Source organism: Schistocerca serialis, chromosome 6 (assembly GCF_023864345.2).
Source record: "Schistocerca serialis cubense isolate TAMUIC-IGC-003099 chromosome 6, iqSchSeri2.2, whole genome shotgun sequence".
NCBI lineage: Eukaryota > Metazoa > Arthropoda > Insecta > Orthoptera > Acrididae > Schistocerca > Schistocerca serialis.
In genome coordinates, this window is record NC_064643.1 from 302,238,224 (window position 1) to 302,255,755 (window position 17,532).

Sequence of the window (17,532 nt, forward strand, 5' to 3'; positions counted from 1 at the left end):
CTGCTTTCATCCCGCTAGCAAGACTGGCAGCCTTCACCAAATCAGATAGCCGCCGGAAGCCAGAGAGGATTTCCTCTGATCCATAGCGACACACATAATTGGTGCCGACATGAGCGACCACCTGCAGATGGGTGCACCCTGTACCCTTCATGGCATCCGGAAGGACCCTTTCCACGTCTGGAATGACTCCCCCCGGTATGCACACGGAGTGCACATTGGTTTTCTTCCCCTCTCTTGCTGCCATATCCCTAAGGGGCCCCATTACGCGCCTGACGTTGGAGCGCCCAACTACCAGTAAGCCCACTCTCTGCGACCGCCCGGATCTTGCAGACTTAGGGGCAACCTCTGGAACAGGACAAGCAGCCATGTACGGCTGAAGACCCGTATCAGCCTGAGACAGAGCCTGAAACCGGTTCGTCAGACAAACTGGAGAGGCCTTCCGTTCAGCCCTCCGGAGTGTCTTTCGCCCCCTGCCACACCTCGAGACGACCTCCCACGCTACCACTAGTGGGGGATCAGCCTCAATGTGGGCAGTATCCCGGGCAGCCACAGTCGTAGTCCGATCGGGGGATGCGTGGGACGAGCTGGCCGTCCCCGACAAACCCCCATCCGGACCCCCCACAGTGATGCCCATTGGCAACATCCTCAAACTGTGTGACCGAAGCCAACACTGCTTGAAGCTGGCATCGAAGGGACTTCAACTCAGCCTGCATCCGATCACAGCAGTTGCAGTCCCTATCCATGCCAAAAACTGCCGTGCAAAGAACGTCTGAACTAATCTACAGAGAGAACAAGCAATTCGACACAAAATTTAAACGGTTATTAAAATACAAGATTGCCTAGTAAATGCAGTAATGCTGCTACTTGCGCACTGCTACTTGCTGGTGAGTATACCGTGACCAAATATTTCAAGGTCAGTAAGCTGATGCAACATCATGCCTCTGCACACATTAATACCTGGACTCCAAACTATCACATTCGACAAAGTTCCTCGGTGCACTGCATAGTCCCATATGTCGCAGTATGAGAGTGTGTGCAGAATTACTACTCAGACTGAACCTGCTCTCATTATAGATGAGCTTGCCAGCGCACTGCTCCTCGGTCCAGTCCCTATGGACTTGGCGCCATCGCACATGGTGCCGCCGGTGCGTTCATGTCAACGGAACACAACATGCTGGTTGTCAGGCAAACACACCAGCCCCATGCAGTCGCTGTGCCATAGAACATAGTGGGATTTTGTCCATATCAGTCCAGTTGAATGTGGTTACAACTGCACCCGCTGTTTGACATGGGTCCTTACTTGCACATTACACAATGTAGCGGTCACCTGCAGCTGCATTTGACCGTGGTAAAATACTTCCTATGGTTCGGTCTGTAGTGGTTCGGTACGCTCATTTCCCAAGCGAAACAGCGCTGTGAGCAATACCAAATTCATGGGCTACACTAGTCACAGTTCGTTCTTCTTTCACTTTGCTTATGGTTCTTTCTCGTGTGTACTCATACAGATATTGTCTCTGAGCCACGTTGTGGTGAAGTACACCACTACCTTGCACAGTAACTACTCACTGGTTGACACACACTGTCGTTTATCGTTCTTTCAGTTGTGTTGTGTAAGGTGCGGAGGGAGGGGAGGTAGCCGCATTCGGCTCCATAGTCACACTTTGACGTCACACTAGGTGACCTCAGTGTATCTGCGCACGACGGGAAGAGACCTGCGAACACAGTCCTGCACCTTCATTCATTTCCACCGAGTTGTTAACACGTTATGTTACTTTACCTATACCGTCCTGCAGTTTTGCAGAACAGTGTACTTGCACCGTGAACGCCTCCACGTACGGCTGGTCCCGGCGGACGTTCGAGTCCTCCCTCGGGCGTGGGTCTGTGTGTGTTTGTTCTTAGGATAATTTAGTTTAAGTAGTGTGTAAGCTTAGGGACTGATGACGTTAGCAGTTAAGTCCCATAAGATTTCACACACATTTGAAAATTTTTTGCCTCCGCGTATTTCGCTAGGTTGACGTTCTGTCTCATCATGTTCCGTTCCCACTAGTTGAAAACGGCGCGATGTGAGCACAGTGATAGATGTGTCGCGTCTCAGCTCTGCACAAACATCTGAGATAAAGCTCAACACGTCTGTAACACGTCACAGTGATCAAAAATGGTTCAGATGGCTGTAAGCACTATAGGACTTAACGTCTGAGGTCATCAGTCCCATAGATTTAGAATCTCTTAAACCTAACTAAGCTAAGGTCATCACACATTCCGGACTGAAGCGCCCAGAACCGCTCGGCCACAGCGGCTTGCTCACCGTGATAAATTCGTGTCTTAATCTTACGTTGGTTTCGTAGCACCAGAAGTTGGCAGTAATGGTCGCACACTAAATGAAACGCACTGTGGAAATTCCTAGGGGTCTTGCTGGATAACAAGTTACAAATGGTCAACACATAGGTAATTAAAATGCTCAGTTCATTTTGTTTTGCCCTTTGAAGAATATCTCATTGACCTGCCAAAAAGAAAAGTGTGTCGTCTCATTCCCATTGCTTTCCATTACTCTTCTTTTACGAAACCACCAGTAAACCTCCCATAGCTTAAGGAATCGAGCTTTCGTATATAAAACAGCTTGGAAACTCTAACTATTCTACAAATAATTTCATGTTTTAAATATTTGATTTTAAGCATCTAACTGCAAAACAGTTAAGGAAAGGTTTCAAATTATGCTTACAGATATTGGAAGTCTCTAAGTTGCAGCATTCTCGAATACTGGACCAAAGTATTCTGGATATTTGTACACCGTCAGCTAAGCTGCCTCAAGATTAATACGCTATTTCCATTAACTGCTTTTGCTTTGTTAACTTGTACTATGTCCTGTTTCACATCCCTGAATATTCTAATTATTTACGAGATCTGAACGGTGAATGAAAAATTTCACTGTGACGCTGGATTTCAGCGACGAACCAAATAAGGAAACGAGCAGTCACGTCACGCACAGCGTGTCTCGTGGCTTGTGACAGGTGGAGAACGACAATGATCCATCTACGCCGATATTTACGTTCTGCTGACGAAAACGAAGGGTTTTTATATAAACCTTTGTTTTACAAACAAAAAGTACTGGTCGCTGGATAGCTTTTCAAAATGAAAACGTGCTGCAGAATTTAGAGGAACCATTAAATCATGCTACAGCAAGAAGTTCACTGTAGTATCCTAACGAAGTGACTTCTCTGTTGTGTCTGTGTGGTATATTTGGGAAGTGTCAGCGCATGTTAACGGTTGTCCAGTAGTTGGTCAACCATTTTGTTAGGTGGAAGAAGTTGACCATAAGTGTGCTCGTAGGCGCGCGTGCCTGTTGGCTAGCAGTTAGCGGTGACGGCCAGTGCGGCTGCCTAAACTGGCACGCGGGATAAGTTCTGTGTAAATTGTTTGGTGGCTTGCTCTGCTTCAAGTCCTAACATTCAGAACAAATTAGCTGTACTGTCTTCTTTGCTGTTGAGAGATGCATCTGACTGACCTGTGCTGGTAGTATTCTTCAAGGGTTATTAAAAGGGAAACAACACCGAAACTGACATCCGAAACCGTGCGAAGCTACGTGCAGGCAGGCAGCTTATCAGTCAACTACCCCAGCTTGCGAGTTATAGTGCGCACCATCAAGTAAAGCTACTGCAGATGTGACTCCGGGTGACAAGGACTTTCTAGACGTTAAAAACAAAGCTTTCTCTCTTATTTCGCCTAGACATCACAGGAATATGGTGAAATCCATGCTACTGTGGTGCCTGCTAAATGAATATGCTGCTACAGTGATTCTCGGACGAGTCATAAAAAACTCTCACGTGTGTAGTTTTAGTAGCAGTCATATCTTCTAGAGTGAGTAGATGTATTTATCCACGTAAACTCTTTTAGTTCTTTTCACGATTACTTACTAGCCCACAGCTGCTAATATCGACAGTTTACCAATAAACAAGATGTATGAAATTACCTTGTTCCTTAAAACAGACGTTTTATTACTTAAGCGTTACTATCGGCTTCTAAATTTCGATTTATCATGACCATTAGAAACCAATACAAATGCGGAGACATCGTCTGTATTTGAAGCAATCAATCTGGGAAATAAAGCACACTCTAACCCGTCGTGAAATTATTCCTGCGCTACTAATCGAAGTGATTTTGATATGCCTGGATCAAACTTGCCCCAGACCTCAGTCCCTCATATCATACGCACGGTAGGTTGATGAGTCTCATCGTTACGTTATTTTACTACGCTGGTTTGAAGTCTTCACTGCGGCCAGCAGCCTATAATTAAAGTGACAAGCAGACAGAGTGGTAAGCAGTTGTGACATGAGATTCACCACGGTCAACGTGCCTGATGGATAACCTAAGCAGCTCGTATGATTGTACATTGCACAAAAAATATATCAACCCATTGTCAGTGTTCGAAACGATCTAAAAAGAAATATTTAGCGTAGACGATTCGCATCTGTTCATTCCGTCTCGCAAACTATCTCCTCAGTCCAAGAAGTTTCGAGACTAGATTGAAAAAAAAAGGTCTATGGGCTATCTATCAGTTTTTTAAATTAAATATCGTTGAGTTACTTGAAAGAACACATCTCTGTCTATTTTGAACTTAACAATGGACTTGGTTTTGAGCTCGCCATTGTGCAACAGTTGTATTAGAGTGAGAGGGAGTAACATTTAGATACGTCCCTGGGAGGCTGCTCGTGTTTGGCAGCAGGCTGAACTGGTGTGGCACATTTGTTGTGTAGAATATACTAGTGTGTTGGACTGAGGTGTCAGAGACATGGATAAGGACATGCATATATGTGCAGATGGTGGTAGTATCGCGTACACAAGATATAAATGGGCACTGCATGGGCAGAGCGGTCATTGGTACTCAATTAACAAATGTGAAAAGGTTTCTGACGAACTTATGGCTGCACTGAGTGAATTAATAGACTTTGAACGTGGTGTGGTAGTTGGTGCTAGACGCACTGGAAATTCTGTTTCGGATATCATTAGGGAATTCAAAATTGCGAGATCTAAAGTGTCAAGAGTGTACTGAGAAGACTAAACTTCAGTCATCACATCTCACAACGGACAACCGAGAACAATGGCGTTTGCGTAGAGTTGTCAGTGCTATCAGACAAGCAACGCTTTGCGAAATAACAGTAAAAATCAATGTGTGAACGTATACATTAGGACAGGGCGGCGAAATTTGGCGTTAATGGGCTGTGGCGGGAGACCGACACGACGGCATTGCCTCCAGCACTTCGCCTGCGTTCGTGACCATATTGATTGGACCCTAGATGACTGGAAAATCGTGGTCTGCTCAGATGAGTCCCGATTTCGGTTGGTAAGAGCAGATGGTAGGGTTCGAGTGTGGCGCAGACCCCACGAGTTCATGGACCTACGTTTAAAAAAAAAATGGTTCAAAATGGCTCTGAGCATTATGGGACTCAACTGCTGAGGTCAGTAGTCCCCTAGAACTTAGAACTAGTTAAACCTAACTAACCTAAGGACATCACAAACATCCACGCCCGAGGCAGGATTCGAACCTGCGACCGTAGCGGTCCTGCGGTTCCAGACTGCAGCGCCTTTAACCGCACAGCCACTTCGGCCGGCTGGACCTATGTTTACAACAAGGTACATTGGAAGCTGGTGGTGGCTCAGTAATAGTGTGCCGGCCGCGGTGGCCGTGTGGTTCTAGGTGCTTCAGTCCGGAACTGAGCGACTGCTACGGTTGCAGGTTCGAATCCTGCCTCGGGCATGGATGTGTGTCATGTCCTTAGGTTAGTTAGGTTTAAGTAGTTCTAAGTTCTAGGGGACTGATGACCTGAGATGTTAAGTCCCAATGTGCTCAGAGCCATTTGAAACACTTTGCTGAAGTTGAGACTACATAGTGCATCTAATCTTCTCTTGCACCCTCCTTATAAAACAATCTCTTCGTCAGTAGCGAAAACGTCGTCGATTGTAACGCAAGATCTTACCTTAAAACGTAATGTTGATGCAACAGGAGGCGATTGGTTTGAGGAACGTTCTGAACAGTTCGGGCGAATGATTGGGGCGTCGAAACTGCTCGACATAAATCCTATCGAACATTTGTGGGACATAATCGAGAGACTACGCGCACACAATCCTACAATGGTAACTTCTGCTGTTACGAACGGCTATAGAGGCAGCATGGCTCAATATTTCTGCAATGGACTTCCAACGACCTATTGAGTCCATGCCACGTGGAGTTACTCCACTACACCAGGCAAAAGAAGCTGCGACACGGTATTAGGAGGTATGCAATGACTTTTGTCACGTCAGTGTATGTATCCGTGTATAACTATTACAATATTAATGGCACATATTCTTCAAAAAAAAGTTAATAACTGTCAGATTGTATGTCTTCCGGGAATAAGACAGAACCGTTGAAATATAGCCTTTTTTCCGTATCTACCGGCATGATTGTGAACAGCCAGCCATCACAGACCTTTCCTGGATCCGACAAACAGTATCGTACCGTCATCTTAGGTTTGATCACTCGTTGCCTATGCAGTCCCCACATTAAGAAGAGAATATCAGAATCATATTCAGCAGTGACAAAAGGGGAGGAGCTTACTAATCATATCCAACCGATACATATTACAGCAGCTATACAGTACGTCTGTTCGCAAAATCTCGTAAGAAAGTCTAATTTCAAAGTTGGATAGAGATATTGGAAAAATAGACAGTGAATTCCAAACTTCTTTGAAGATGGTTACAAGTGTTGTGTGTTGAACTTTTATGAACTGGGTGGAGAATGAAAAATTGTGTGGTGAACACTGAATCTAAATTAGTGGGAAGAATAATTAACAACTATAAACTGGTGGAAATTGCACAAACATTTGGAATCAGATAAATTAATCGAAACAGTAGTGTGATTTTGGTCGTAATAATTACGGTTATGTAACCTTCTTATGCTAAGTAGTATTAGGAGACCACTAATACAGATATTATTCGAATTCCTTCAAAGATTGAATTTAAAAAAATCGGTACAGAAAATAATCTCCTGCAGGTGGTAGAGGATTAATTAAGACATACAAAACCTAAGCTACCTGATTTAATACCACAAAAACATGATGCAGTGGCGGAAGAATTTCAGGCTAAAAGCGATACACTAGAGAGCGAAATCACGAAACAGAAAAGCAGTTCGATGAACAAAGATGCAGTGTCAAAAATCTGCGGTTGAAACTTTTAATTTAACTTTACAGCCTAATTTAGTAGTTGCTTCAGTAAAATGACAATGCAGTGACAATGCGACTGATGTAATTGAGGCGCTTTGTGGCGTGCAAGCTCTTGGTACAGATCCTGAAAAAAAATTATATGACATCAGCGAAAAGATATGCAATTACTCCGACCATGTATGGATATCTGGTTGCATATTTGTGAAGAATAAGAAAAATACAATGAATGGTGTGGCGAATGTATTGTTACCACATCCGGACTTGACGAACCACAGTTGTAATCTGAGAGCTCCGGGATTCTAACCAGTTCATGACACACATTCGCTGACTTTAATGAATTTCTAAATGATTTTTACTAAACTTACCTAGTCAGGAAATTGATGCACGAGTGAACCACTTAAAAATAAGATCACTGTTGTCAGGCAAATAAGCGTCGCGAAACTATAAAACTTTTAAATAAACTAACACAGTTTTTTAATGAATATTTGTCACAATACCGTCAATGGGACATTAAATCATGATTCTCGACACCACCAAATTACACAAGGAATGAGTTAAGCCGGCGCTAATAGTTACAAACTCACATTGGTGTAAATGCAAATATTGAACGATGGAGTTAAAATTAACTGATATTTTAATTCAAAGCGCCACCTTTTGGTACAGGAAAGACTGGTTTGGTTTTTGCATCATGAAATGGAAGAAATGTGGTTGATATTAGATTAGTTACAGCATACTAATAGAGAAAGTGCTTTAATAACTTTTTTATGTCTTGACCACATTTTTTTATTTCCAAAAACACATAACGCAAGTCGACTTTCCGTCGTTATCAAAGGCTACAAAATACAAGACAAAATTGGTATTAGAAGGTATGTAAATACGTTACATTTCACATCTGGTGAGAGACATAGTACAACGACTAGAATATTGCTTTCTAGCTTACCAATGTTATGTTAGTCGTCTCGACTTCAAGTAAAACAAAGAGCTGGAGTCCTCATAAATTTACTTCTGCTGTCGCATCAAAAGATAAAGTGCCATAACTTATGGAGTATAAGAATTCTAAAACCACATGCATCACCGACCTAGTGGTCGTTTAACATGAGTAGGAAGCCATTAGAAATGTGTCCTATTCGGATGAGAGACAGGGTGACTTCAGCATGTCAAAGTCGTATATTCTCTGACCTGCAGGGTGACTTCACCGTGTAAAAGCGATGTCTATGAAGTGAGACTTTGCCGGATGCTTGGCCATTCACACCATCTTCCACAGTCGTATGTTCTCTGACCTCCAGGGTAATTTAACACTGTGTACCGCTGTGTTCCTGCAGGCCTCCTTCGCTACATGTCTGCTGGCTCTTTCCCCCAGATCCCACTGGCCCTAGCTCCTCTCCTCCGTGTTATCACCACATTATATCCGGACTTGTCGCATTAGGTAAGACGATGTTGATAATCGAACCTGAATGCTGATTAAACAATTCTGGAAACTGTATTGAGGCCCATTAAATGTAACACTGACGTAAGACATGAACAGTTGATTCTAACCAATACATTTATCATTCCGGGAAATTGGGTGTGCTATTTGTTAACTGAACAAATAACAACGTGAAAGTCTTCAGAATGGTAACACCTCACTCAAGTGGTAGAGAATTATGCTGAAAAATATTTTAGGAGCAGAGCTTCACTTTATATGCTACCAACACGAGCGACTGGTTGAAGACGCGGTTAGGCCAACTGGTTGCTCATCCAGTTAGCTGTTGAACGTGGTAAATATGAGACTGACCAAAGGGCATGTGGAGTCAGAGAACAGAGAAACAGGAACTGTTAGCAAAACTTCTTATAGTCCCATTTACCTTCCTTTCCAGAGGAAGAACAACGAGCTCGTAATAAAAGACGGTGGCTTAAGTAGTTACATTGTAGGCCTCTGTCATTCCAGATTAACTCATCGTACGCAGGACAATGGTAGTGAGTGTCGGAATAACAGAATTCTAACTGATACTACAGGCTATAAGTGAATTCTCACTATCAATAACTCTAGGCCAAAATTTCGAAATAAATGTAATAATTTATAACACATATAAGTGTAAAGAACTAGTGCTATCTCTGAATTACTAAACATACTCTACCACTCATCGAACTAATAAGTTCTTTACCAACAGGAACGTCAGTTCACCCTGGACTCGTTTTTTGAGGAGATACTGCAGAAGCGTCTGCAGGAAGAGAAAGAAGTTCTTTCAGTTGTGGTGAGTGTAAATTACAACAGTAGAAAGAATACTAGCATTTGGTTGCAAAGTGAATTTTTCGTTTTCTCACTACATGATAACTTACTCTCGAATATGATACTAGTTACTGGTCTGCTTCCGGGTGTTAGGCTGAATTGTTGTGTTTATTTTGTGCTCAATACTTCCACGGACGTCCCAGCGACTAACTTCATGTGCTGCGAACTTAGCGGTAATGTGTACTAGCTGCTTGGACTCAAACCAGTCAGGGAACGTCACACGAACTGAAGAAGATGGCTCGGTCAGTTGCTGAAACGTTGACCATATAGCAGGCATAATCTCGGAAGCACATTATTAACCAGTCGTGCACAGAAAATATTAAAGATAATGAGATATTAGTTAGTTGTTAGTTTTAATTATTGCTGAGACATCACACGACTGATGTTACTTGCATACTAAGGTGAATTACTATATATTTAACAGCGATACCTTTACACTGCTAAATTTGTGATAAATGTAACACCTCGTAACACTCTTATATGATAGGTACTAGCATAAATTTTGGATTACTGCACATGTTGGATAACATAAATGTAATAAATTCTTTTCCAACAGGAGCGTCAGTTCACTTTGGACGCGTTTTTTGAGGAGGTGCTGCAGAAGCGGCTGCAGGAAGAGAAAGAAGTCCGTCCTGCTCCTGTTAGTATAAATTCGAACAGTGTAAGTGAGTTTTTCGTTTTGTGACTACATGATAACTTACTCTCGAATATAATACTAGTGCTGGTCTGCTTCCGTTTGTTAGGCCGAATTGTTGTGTTAATTTTGTGGTCAATACTTCCACGGACGTCCCAGCGATCAACTTCACGTGCGGCGAACTTTGCGGTAATGTGTACTCGGTGCTTGGACTGAAACCAGTCAGGGATTGTCACACGACCTGAAGGATATGGCTCGGTCAGTTGTTGAAATGTTGACCATAAAGCAGGAACAACAACACGGAATAACCTCAGAAGCACAGCATTAACCAGTAGTACCAAAATAGTGTTAAAGATAATGTGATATTTGTTATTTGTAAGTATGAATAGTTGCTCAGAAGTGAAACGAATTAAGTTGGTTGGATAATAAATTGAATTATTATATTCTTAATATCGATATCTGTATCCTGCTAACTTAGGATAAATGTTACAATTCGTTACACTTTTCTATGAGAGGAACTAGTACAAATCCTGAATCATTTAACATGTTACATAACATGAAAGTATTAAGATCTTTTCCAACAGGAGGCCGTGCGGTTCTAAGCGCTTCAGTCCGGAACCGCGTGACTGCTACGGTCGCAGGTTCGAATCCTGCCTCGGGCATGGATGTGTGTGATGTCCTTAGGTTAGTTAGGTTTAAGTACTTCTACGTTTTAGGGGACTGATGAGTTCAGCAGTTAAGTCCCATAGTGCTCAAAGCCATTTTTTTCCAACAGGAGCGTCAGTTCACGCTGAACGCTTTCTTCGTGCAGTTGCTGCAGAAACGGCTGCAAGAGGAGGATTAAAGCCGTGCTGTTACGGTGAGTTGTAGTTCGATCTTGGTAGAGAGCTACAGATTTTGGTTTCTAAGTGTATTTCTCGTTTCATGAACACATGGTAACTCCCTTCAGAAGGGGAATCTTCATGTTTTTTTCTAGTCTACAGTTTTATGATTTTAAATATAACTGAAATACTATCAGCTTAGATACATCCCCATGGCTACAAAGTTCTTGGTAGCCCCATAAACTTTGTCAGTACCCATAGTCTGCTCTTATTTTATACCAGTTGTGAACTGTCTTCAGATACGTAGTCCTTTCGTGACATACATTTCGTTTTGCTCCAGTATAGGTAGGATACACTTAAACTCAAGAATCAGTGGTACAATATGGTTTCCTACACATACACATCATGTACAGCATTTCAGAAAACATTCTCCTGTGTCATCTCCGGCCCATAAAACAGTTATCAAGTTTACAGCACAACTTCACCTTCAGGGTCCCATGATTATACTTGGTACTTTGATCCTATTTTTATACTGCATGATGGTTTATTTTTCTGTCGCGTAATTATCCACGAAGCTCTCCTAATTTTGAATGAACATTTGCACAACTGGTTTTAAGAAATTCTAGCATTTTGGTATTGATGCATTTGCTCACAGCCTGAATTCTCTCCGTTCCTTAATGAGTATAGTTCAGGTAAGGATAATACATCAGTCTGCGTGAGTTATCGGCTAACTCTGAAATATTCTGATACTTGTAACAACAATCTGCCATCATGATGCAATAATTTTGAAGACCATTTGACCACAGTAGACCGCATTCCGGGACGAGTATACAGGCAAACATTCACTGTCGCTAGTTTTCATATTTGCGATAATTAGTGTTCTAGGGTTCATGAGATGGGGCGATAGAAACACCGCTTCTATGGATACAGAAAACGACAATTTATTACCATGGGCTCCTACGATAATTTAGCACTTTTCTTTACAGATATCATGTCAACCAACCATAATTGGGCGAAGTTTTTAATTTAGAAATTTATGTTTGTCGGCAGATCACTCCAGTGTCCTCCGCGCCCACCTTGGAGGTCTGCACTTCACACCGCGCAGCTCTTGAGAGCCGCCCTGCCAGACGCTGGATGTGTTCACGCGTGGCCACCAACGCGACGTCTGGAGAAGACCGTCTGGCTGCTAAAATGTGCGACCGTGATATCGCGGCCAATACCACCTGAAACCACAGTTACCAGTCCAATAAATCTTTGGATTAATGATATAACACGTCTCGTTATTTGTTTTATTTGCAACAGACGGCGCTGCTGTAATGCCGGGGACTCGCATGACGGTGGTTGAAGTTCTCTTTCGACCACCTAGCTAAAGGGGTCGATGGCTTCTCTAAGTAGATTAAGGCAAACGCAAGAATGGTTCCTTAGGAATAAAACTCTTTCGTTTTTCTCTTCAATGCGAGTCGCATCTGCCATTATCTGTTCGTCAATGAAAGTGGAAGTTAGAAGTGAGTAATTCCTACTTCTTATTTTTATTCGTGTAACAAAATGAATATAAGCAATAATAGTAATAAAAAACTGTTGTTCCAATGGTACACGAATGAAAGTGGAAGTTAGAAGTGAGTAATTCCTACTTCTTATTTTTATTCGTGTAACAAAATGAATATAAGCAATAATAGTAATAAAAAACTGTTGTTCCAATGGTACACGAATGGAAAAATTTGGAATACATTGGACTTCTCATTCAAAATTTGTCTATGAAGTTTAACAGTAAAATCATTGACACTAACGATAACACTCAAACGACTACACTGTCTACAAAATCTCTGCTTCGAAGGATAACATATTAGTCGCTATAATCCCGAAATTTATTATTCAACTCGGTGAGCCACATGTAATACGGCCCTACACACGCAGCAACTAAAATGTAATCAACATTTGTCGCCCTCAGCATACAGTGTTCACTCATTAACGACTGTCTATACTTGTACGTAGAAACTACACTGATCAGCCACAACAATGCGACCATCTACCTAATAGCCGGTATGTCCACCTCTGGGATGGATATCAACGGCGACGTGTCGTGGTATGGATGAAATGAGGCCTTGGTAGGTCGCTGGAGGGGGTGAGACCACATCTGCACGCACAAGTCACCTAATTACCGTAAATTACGGGGAGTGGTGCGATGAACTGTGACGCCACATTCCGAGATGTCTTCGATCAGGTTGGGAGGGCCAACACATCAACTGGAATTCAGGACTGTGTTCGTCTAACCACTCCACACACTCCACTCCATCAGACTCCTGGCCTTGTGACATGTCACCTTCTCTTGTTGAAAATTGCCACTGCCATCGGGAAACACGATCGTCATGAAGGGGTGTCCCTGGTCTGCAATCAGTACACGGTAATCCTTGGCCGTCATAGTACCTTGCAGAAGCTCCACTGGTCCCATGGATGTTCCCCAGAGCATAATGGAGCTGCGTTCAGTTTGTCTCCATCTCACAGTACAGGCGTCAAGGAGCTGTTGCCCTACGAGAGACGGACTCTCGCCCTCCCATCGTCATGATGAAGAAAGTACCGAGATTAATCAGTCCAATTTAGTCGTAGTTGGCGATGTCGTGGTGTTAACATTGACGCATATATATGTCGTAGGCTATGGAGGCGCCTCGTTACGAGTGTTAGGTACGATGCGTTCACATACACTTGCACTCTGTCCAGCATTAAGCTCTAATGTTCATTCTGCCATAGTTCGTGGCCTGTCCTGCTTTACCAGTATGCCCAACTTACGACGTCCGACATCTGTGATGAGGGGTGGCCGCGACAAGTCATGCAGTCTTCGGAAATGCCATCACAATCGGTCCTCGGTCAAACTGAGATAGCAAATTCTACACACGGACGGCAGGCTCACAGATACTACATTCACCGTGCGTTTGTCCGACTAGCAGTCATTCCGCGCCATGTGTCGCTGCTATCGCCTGGACGGGTTTATATCGACAGTAGGTCGGTGGCCATAACATTCTGGCTGATCAGTATTGGGACACATCAATCAAACTGATGCTGCAATTCACTGAAGTGCATAGGGCAAATATCAATTGATTAGCATGTGGATGTGACCCCAAGCGAGTAAACAAAGGTATTAATGAGGTATTAATGGTGCGAACATATTGCTCAGCCTTAAGATCGACTGGGAATTCAGAGAGAGTTCATGACCGCTGCTTCTTATACTGTGGCCCCTACACCTTATTATTTGTTATGACCTTAAATTTTACTTTCAGGACTAACGTTACAGAGGCAAATGCTATCCAGAAGGCAGGTTTTTCTTTTATTTTTTTTATTTATTTCGCCAAAAGTAAAGAAGAGTCGTTTGGAACATTTATGGGGGATACGACATGCGCTAGATGCGTAGCGTACACATCTGGACCACCTTGACGTTAGGATTTTGTTACAGACTGGAGGGTTCCGCAATGTTCATGGCTGTACAGGTAACTTCAACCTGAAGAAAATGACACAGTTATTATGTCCCAAAAATAAAGTAATGAAAAAGTTTAAGAATATCTGGGTAATTTGAAGATGCTTCTTTAGATAACAATGATAAGTAACTTCCTTTACACCTCTCTAAGGACTTTTGCGTGCAATAATAACGCAAAAACAAAAGAAGCAAACGTTATGCAGTAGCTGTTTGTTCTATATAAATATGACGATATGAGGATGTGTGACAGAAGCCCAGTAATGATTTCATGATAATGTTGATAATATTTGCACCATTTTACGTCAGTTTCAGCTTAGATTTTGCTTTATTATATGGATAAAAACTAATTACATATATACTGTATACTATAGACCTCTGAAATGCCTAGCACGATTAGGTGAAAAAGTTTCGTACACACACGTAAATTCATTTGTAACGGACGGAATATTCTCTTATCACTATCGTTTGCAGATGATGCTGTCATTTACCGTCTTGTAAAGTCATCAGATGACCAAAACAAATTGCAAAATGATTTAAATAATATATCTGTATGCTGCGAAAAGCTGCAATTGACCCTGAATAAAGAAAAGTGTGAAGTTATTCACTTGAATACTAAAAGTAATCCGCTAAATTTCGATTACGCGGTAAGTCACACAAATCTGAAGGCTGCAAATTCAGCTAAATACTTAGGGATTACAATTACAGATAACCTAAATTAAAACGATCACATAGATAATGTTGTGGGTAGAGCAAACCAAAGACTGTGATTCACTGGCAGACCACTCACAAGGTGCAACAGGGCTACTAAAGAGACTGCTTACACCACGTTCTTCCGCCCTATTCTGGAGTATTGCTGTGCAGTGTGGGATCCGCATCAGGAAGGACTGGCGGATGAGATCGAAAAAGTTCAAAGAAGGGCGGCTCGTTTTGTACTGTCGAGAAACAGGGGAGATAGTGACACAGAAATGATACGTGAATTGGAGTGGCAATCATTAAAAGAAAGGCGTTTCTCGTTGCGAGGGAATCTTCTCATGAAATTTCAATCCCCAGTTTTCTCCTCCAATTGCGGAAAGGTTCTGTTGGCACCCACGTACATAGGGAGTAATGATCATCACAATAAAATAAGAGAAATCAGGGCTCGCACAGAAAAATTTAACTGCTCGTTTTCCTGCGCACCGTTCGAGAGTGGAAATGTAGAGTAACTGGTGGTTCATTGAACCATCTGCCAGGCTCTTTATTGTGAATGGCAGAGTTATCACGTTGACGTAGACGTAGAGGTAGACAATTTAGTTAATGCCTACAATAGAAGGAATACACAAGAAATCGAAATGGCAGGTAATAACTCCCGACCTACAACACAAAAGATTAGGATAAGGCGACATAACATAAAATTACTAGGTAATTCAGTAATGCCCGTGATAGTTTATAGATATGGAAAAAAGTAAGGTTAAACAAGTAATTTTTCTTCCTAAAATGTGTCGGTGTTATGCAGTACGATAATGGAATAGTAATGTGAATTGTATTCATCACAATTTTCTAAATAACTTTCAAAATGTTCTTTTTTACACTTTTCTTAAGGTAGGCCAGAATAATGCGATAGCAAACCCGTCTACTGCTGAATACAAACAAACATAGTCTCCTACTCCACACACTTTTATTTTACCTTGAGCAGCACCATGACTTGTACACTTCAATAACTCTCTTCCACATAGTTATGAAAAAGGTAGGTATACAGTTCCTAAATTTATTTATTCTTGTGATTTCGTACAGTAGTAACATTTTAAGATTTTTCTAAATATATTACCACCACAACAAATAAACTGATGCATTTTAACATATTCTTAATTCGATACTCTTAGAATTTAATACTCCCCACTAGAAAGATGTGCCGGCCACAAGATGTTCGGGTCCGCTAGGAATAAAACTTCACCGATCCCCTCAGTTTGCAAACATTGTCTGGGAAGACACTAACCCATCCGGAGGACTCTGATCTGTTAAATCAAGAGTGGAAACTGGCGACGTTAATATAACACAGCACACGAAGACGTAGAATTTAAAGGTACTGGACGCCCCATTTGTTCAATGGAAGGACGAACATAGGTATGTCATATTCAGAAGATGTAAAAGTTCGTCAAATTTGTGATCAGTTGATTTACTTTAACTGAAGAATAAAGAAACGAAATAAAAATGAAATCTGAAGAAAAATTCTATGAGAGTGTTACTATGGCCATTTGCTATCTCTCTCAGAAACTGTGAGCGACTCACAAGGAAAATTGTGGCCTCCTAAGCCAAACTGTGAAAATACAGCCACTGCATTTTGTAAAATTCACAACAATCACATATCACGTCTCACGGCGAACATCAAAATAATCGCCAACAGTAATTGTAGATATACAGCTTTCTGTAGCAGTGACTACTAACGTATATTCTTTAACCCAGCAAGGGAGCAAAATAATACTCTGTTGTATCGTCAGTTGACATGTATCGAACTACGTGTTTTTCCTGATCGTACTGGTTTCGTACATTTCGTACAATATAACTAAAATGGGAAATCAACATTGGTCGTTTTTAAAAGAGTTCCATACACGTCTCCCGCTGACAATCCACAAAATTCCCATAAGAAGTCTAAATAACATTCCGCAGTACACACTCTCGTAAGTAAATCAGCCCAGGTAAGAGTAGGCCAATGCTCTGGCTTCATCTCGCTCATCTGTAGAACACCTCCCACAGCATTCACTATTGCAAGGTATTCAGTTATCATCGCTCTAAACAGAATCAAATGGTTCAAATGGCTCTGAGCACTATGGGACTCAACTGCTGAGGTCATTAGTCCCCTAGAACTTAGAACTAGTTAAACCTAACTAACCTAAGGACATCACAAACATCCATGCCCGAGGCAGGATTCGAACCTGCGACCGTAGCGGTCTTGCGGTTCCAGACTGCAGCGCCTTTAACCACACGGCCACTTCGGCCGGCTTAAACAGAATCAAACTAGTCAATATGTTTGCCATGGAAGTAGCGCACTAGATAATACAGAATGTAGAGAACTGATGCTTGGCTGCTACTGTATAACAGCAATGCTTACATCTGGGCGAAAACTATGTGCTGCTGCCGGCCGGAGTGGCCATGCGGTTCTAGGCGCTACA